The sequence below is a fragment of the Aulonocara stuartgranti genome (genome assembly GCF_965226115.1).
Source record: "Aulonocara stuartgranti genome assembly, chromosome: 18".
In the NCBI taxonomy this organism is placed as follows: Eukaryota; Metazoa; Chordata; class Actinopteri; order Cichliformes; family Cichlidae; genus Aulonocara; species Aulonocara stuartgranti.
The window spans coordinates 34,812,471-34,818,841 of NC_138954.1; the positions used below are offsets into that span (position 1 = coordinate 34,812,471).

Genomic DNA, 6,371 nt, shown 5'->3' on the forward strand with positions numbered 1-6,371 from the left:
CAGGCTCACAATCCATCAAAACTCAAAAGTTGCTCCCTGTGAAACAATAAATTTGAACTTGGTCTTGAGCCCAGTTTGGGTGAAGATTAAATTCTGACCAATACTCTAGGAGCAGTAGTGATTCTTGTGAAGTAACAACATAAAGTCTGCATTATTGTAATGTATCAACGGGACACTTGCTATTTTAGAAAAGTTATTCTTTACATTTGCAAAATTTTTAAACTTCATTGTGCTCAGTCACACCTGTTAGCACAAAACTTGAAATATTAAAATAGTACAAAACCTTTGATGAGTGACAGTAAAGATCAGTTTATAACAACTAAGACATCAAACTCTTCTATTTGTCTTCGTTTACAATTGCAACAAATTGGGGCCTGGGGCTCGGTCACTCAGGCACGGCTGGCTGCCGGCGGAGCTCACAGGCGCGTCACTGCAACCCCCCCTGGCTTCTGCTCCGCGGCTGCTGAGTGAGCCCTCATCTGGGACTCTCCTCAGCTCTTTCCGGGACAGTGGCGCGGCTGCCCCTCTGTTGGTCTTCCTTGGTCTCTTGTGTTCTGGGGGCCTCTGGATGTCTGGAGTTTTGATCTCCTCCATACCTGCTTCATGCCCTGGAGGACGGGGCTGTGGCCCCCCCACACCCTCTAGCAGATTATTACATGAAGGAACCTTTTAAAAACAAGCGCGTCCATGCTCACAGGTGTACACACAGGTGATCACACCCACAAACTACACCCTTTTTGGCTCCTACCTCAAAGCACACTGTGTTCTGTTGATCTTATGTGCTGCACAATAATGTTTAATATTTAGTATTTACTGTCATATTCCCATATATCATTGTGATGTTGTTTATTCTATTGCTCTTGTTCTCTTCTGCTTGTTTTCTTTTTTCTTTCTCAGCAGGTGATCCAGGTGATCGATATATGCATTTTTTTTTCTTTTTCTTTTTTTTTCTGCTCATTCTGTTGGTTTTTGTTTTTTGCCCTTCTCCCCCGTCCCTCTTCTCAGCTGTTTCTCTTTCCCTCTTTCTTTCTCCCCTTCTTTCCCCCAGTCAAGTCTGTCCCGTATTCAGTAAGTGAAAATAAAATGAACAATAAAAGGTGAATCAAATGGACCATTACGGCAAGGCTGGGATGGTCAATTTGGTAAAGTAAATCCGTTGGGCATCTTTCTTTGCCTTTAGACAACAACTCTGATGGCATAAGAGCCAAACGGGACAGGCAAAAAAAAAAAGAAAAAACCCCCCAAAAAAAACAAAAACAATTGCAACAAATTCCACAGAACCAATATCTCTGAAAATGAGTGCATGTTTCTGAAACATTTGATAATATGAATATTTCAGCAACATTAGTTTGAGTCTGCTAAATTGCAAAACAAAGGAAAAACTACTGACTTGATGAGATAAGCATCTGCAGAGTCCACCATTATATTGTTGTTCACGTAAGTTTCTTAAACCATGAACAAATGAGTAATTGTCTAATCTGGAATGTAAAGTGTAGTCATTTAGTGACATACAAAAGTGAGAATGAGAACTTGCAAGAATAAAAAAAACAAACAGTAAAATAAAAACTGTCCTTAACACTAAGGCAATTGTATGCTGTGAGCATACAATTACAGTTCTGTATGGCGTTCTGCAAGAGTCTGTTTCTTAGACCATGCACTAGTGAGACGCACTGCCTTCCACCAATGTTCATTAGGATGTTCTGAATGACTTCAAAGATGCCCTTAAGTTCCGTTGGATAGTCTATGTTGAGGGCAAAGAGAAGGCCCATCAGCATGGAAATGGCACTTGAGACATCCCTCAGATTAGACAGGATTACTGTCTCAACGACAACCAACACATCGATGATGTCTTCTTCTTTCACCATCACAATGGCAACTTTCATCCTCTTAGAAAACGTGTCTTCAATACCTGTCGGCTATAAAAGGGTTCAAAGACAAAAAATAAAATAAAATTACACAATATCCCTCGTGCTTAAGAATTCATGTCTTTCCAAAGAAGAGCCACACTGATGCCTTGGCTGATGCTGATTGGCTTTGGGTAACACTTATTAGTAAAGTTTTTTCAGAATGAGATATGCACCCCCATGTTACAAATCCATTTCTTGCTTTAAACAAAGACCATGTTCATAAATAACTGAGCATGTCTTCAATTGCAGAATTCAAACAAAATTTTCCATTTAAATGGTAAATGGCCTGTATTTGTAAAGCGCTTTATTAGTACCTTAAGGACTCAAAAGCGCTTTACACATTCAGTCATTCACACACATGGGTGGATGACTGAATCGTGGCTCAAGAGTTGACAGTTCGTCTTATCATCGGAAGGTTGCCGGTTCGAGCCCCGGCTCCGACAGTTTCAGTCATTGTGTCCTTGGGCAAGACACTTCACCTGTTACCTACTGGTGGTGGTCATAGGGCCCGGTGGTGCCAGTGTCCGGCAGCCTCGCCTCTGTCAGTGCGCCCCAGGGTGGCTGTGGCTACAATGTAGCTGCCATCACCAGTGTGTGTAAATTTAAATCTACTTACGCTAAATATTGGCTGTGCTCTAAACCAAATCTGTCTGAGAATACATGAACTGTGCAAACTGCAGCTACACTACAGGATCAGATTGTGGCTCCATAGACCATGCTTCTTTAATCAGTTTATTGATTAAAGTTTATTTTTTCTCCCTATATTAACAGCATAAAAAAAAAAAAGAGCATATAGACATGGCTGAACAGGTTGCATAATTGGCACTGAATATCAACATCCACCTTTACCCAGCTGCCCAATGACTCTGGGCCAGTAACCTTTATTTGCTATAGTTTATTTGCTTGTTTTATTCAATTTTAAATCATGCTTTTTATTTGTTCTTGTTTCTAATGTCTCTGTAAAGCACTTTGAATCACCTTGTTGTTGAATTGTGCTATACAAATAAACTTGCCTTGCCTTGCCTTGCCTTTAATTGCTTACCCAGTCTACACAGTCTACATAGTCTCTTTTCCAGGGTCCAGGACACTTCACGAAGTATTGCCCCCCACAGCTGTAGCAGCCACTGCAGCCCCTTAAATATCCTAATGTCTCTGCCATTACAATATACAATGTGAGAAATCAAACGTAAAGCTGAAGTGAAGAGTACAGCAGCGAAATGTCAAAGACCCTGGTGAAGACACGAATAAACACAAGACACTAATAATATCAACGCTAGCTTGCCAGTTAGTTTCTCTGAAACCCAGACCAAATCCAGTGTCAAAGATCTTGTAATAATACATTTGGTGAGGAAGAAGTACACATGTTATCATGTGGCATCTATTGTTTAGTTTAAAATCCACTGTGGTGCTGTCATTATAAAATTTACTAAAATAAACAATGCTAACCTTCACAGTCTTGAGAGTGTGTGAGGTCCTCTGTCCTCTTCCTTTGTGTAGGGCTCTGGTCAAAGAAGTCAAAAAGAAAACAAAAACACTTTTTAAACAGTGTTTATGAAGCATGCAGACAGCTCCAAATTCACAGCTTTTGATACATAATTCCATCAATATATGATTATCATTGGAGATTTTGAATCAGGCTTATCAGGACATTCAAGTAGAATATGATAAATAAGTGTATACTTCTTCCCACTCCCTTTCAACATGTAAATTAATCAGAATGGTTTTTTGTATGTAATTTGTATAGTATCTTTTTCTCTCTCTTATTTCTTTTCTAAATGTACTTGTATATTATTCACATGTTGAAATAAATTACCAATCAATCAATCAATGATATCCAACCTACCACCAATATACACAGTAAAAGTTACCACACTAAATGTCCAGTTGTGAAATATGATGACAGACTTTACTCATCAGCCTTCTTTCAATGAGTTCATCAGTTGAACTGGATAACCTAAAACTTAAAGGATTAGATTTCGCAGTTGAACACTTACATCATCACCGAAGCATTTTATGAGCCTAGTTAGCCCTCCCATGCCGCTCTTGATTTTGTACAGCTCCACGAACCTCTCCATAATGGTCAAGCATAGCAAAAAGGAACCCTTTCAGGTCAACAGATGTAAGACAGGCAAATTCTGCTTCAACCTGAGCAACAGAAGAAGAGGGGTGGGGAGTACAGGCAGAATAAAAAAAGATTCTTTGAGACCCAAATTTAAGCAAACTGAGGCTTAATCTGAGGCCCATTAGAGAAAACAAACACACAAAAGCAAACAAACAAAAAGATGCACTTTACCTGCCGTTCAGCGAACAAGGAAGTTCAGAGAACAATAAGCTCTGTCTTGAAATCTTTTAAAGTAGAATGATTGTGAAAATGACTTATGTGATGTAAAACTGGAGTAAATGTGTGATTAAAAGAACACTGAGTGAAAGGACAAGTAACAATTTCCTTATTCCTCAGATGTTTACCTTGATGAGCAACACATTGCTTTAGTCCAACTGTCTCATTAAAGTTACACAACAGGCTTTTTACATTAAAGCCAGCGAGTCCATTACATACTCGCTTTTTATATCTGAAATACTGTGCACATTCTGTGTATATGTAGTGGACAGCAATTTACCCAAAAGAGTGCAAAGTTTGCAAGTCCACCTCATTTAAATGACAAAGTCAGATGTGATCATCTAGACCTGTGAAAATAAATTAATGACAAACCTTCAGTTATGGATGTTATTACAACCACAAGAACCTAAACAGTCTGCTCCACTGCTTTTGTTAATGAATCATTTGTTGGTAGCACGTCTGAATATTTAGTTTATGCCACCTGCATGCGATCATCAATAGTGCAATATTACTTCTTAAGGACCCTGACACTACAATCTTTATATCATTTGTTCTACAGAGCTATTAAGTTACAATATAATCTGTGGTGTTTCCAATATGACAAAATGCACAAATTGTAACTTACCATTCGACTCCACTGACAAAAATAAATCCCCAGCATCAAGTTTGGCTTCACAGACCTAAAATAAGTAAAATAAAAATATGTTATAATTATATTGTTTTCGCCATTTATTCATGTTTGCTAATTTTCTGACATATAAACAATGTTAGTTTTGTTACAATACAGGGAATGCAGTTAAATTAAAAGGTAAATTATGCAAAAAAAAAAACCAAAAACACTTCTGCAGTATATCATGCCAAAAATCAGTGTCTCTTATGCCAATTATTTTATCTCTACAGCTCTTTTAGTATGGAAACTCACACAATCTGGTCATACTGATCACAAGAGTCCAAAAATAAGTTAAATTAGTGAGCTGTTGTTAAGCATAGAGCATTTCAGGGTAACAAATAACTGCACAATGTAATTAAAGCAAAAAATAAACACACTGGAGGACTATCTGATAAAAACTAATATAATGCTGGTTTGTGGACCATATTTTGTCTCAATCCTCAGTGCACTCTTGCAGCTTAGCATGCAGCACTTAATAACAACTTAAGTGATTACATAGGTGTAAACAGATGACACCAAGCATCGGAGTCCTGCCAAAAAGTTCTTTTTGAACCCAGCCAGTTATTGGAAATATTGCCAAAATGAACTTCCACCAAAATACAACAGCCTGTTGTTACAAGTACAGAGACAATATGAAATAAGCTTGATTAGCTGAGTTGGCTTGCTAATATCGCAGCAGTGGTTGAGTGCACAACCTTAAAGCTAGCGGCACAATACTTGTGATTTGGTCAGTGCCACATTAAACCCATAAAAAAGGCCATATGTCAGTTTATTAGGTCAAGTTTGGTCATGACACACAAGCTGGACCTTGTGGGCTAAAGTTACATTAGCTAAAGCAAACATTTCGGTAAAAGAGAAAACCCACGTCATGCCATGAATTCAAAACATGTTCCAACTTTCGTAGCTCTCTTTCCTTATAGTTATAACCAATGTTACTCACCGTGAAAGCAGATTCCAAAGAAGACGATTAGAAAACGTCCAAGTAAAGTGAGCATGTCGTTAACCGCCAATTCCCCATGATGCACCTCGATAGCAGTCACGTGGGACAGTTTTGAATCCTGCTGTGCTCAACTTACCCACATTGTCAAGTTAAGATAAGTTGCTGATTTAGCTGGACATGAGTTTTCAAGTTAGCTTTTCTTTTGGTGTAATTGGGACGTTTTTAACTTGTAATTCTATGTTATAACAACAACTTCAGTCATCTATCGTCAAACTGATATAGAATAATATGTTGAAATAACAAACGTCTAGAATTACATTTTACAGTGCACAAAGACATAAACACAAAGCGTTTATGGATCACGGATCAGGATCAGTGAGATGTGGCTTTCTCACCCGACGGCACGGACACGGCCGTGGCTGAAAGCCGACAGCTCGCTGATTCTGATCCGTTGGCCGGTCCGCGCTTTGTGTTTACGCCCTTTTTGCGCTGATTCTGAAGCTGCAGCTTTTATCT

The 6,371-nt window shown here is 38.7% G+C and overlaps 1 long non-coding RNA gene across 1 annotated transcript; it reads right to left on the minus strand.

The window, feature by feature from the left end:
- Window positions 1–1,363: 1,363 nt before the first annotated feature.
- LOC309694208 lies at window positions 1,364–5,000 on the minus strand. Its single transcript, XR_014272820.1, has 4 exons — window positions 4,871–5,000; window positions 3,902–4,052; window positions 3,354–3,408; window positions 1,364–1,916 (listed from the first exon to the last, which is right to left on the minus strand). It is a non-coding gene; the product is annotated as an uncharacterized lncRNA (long non-coding RNA).
- Window positions 5,001–6,371: the final 1,371 nt, after the last annotated feature.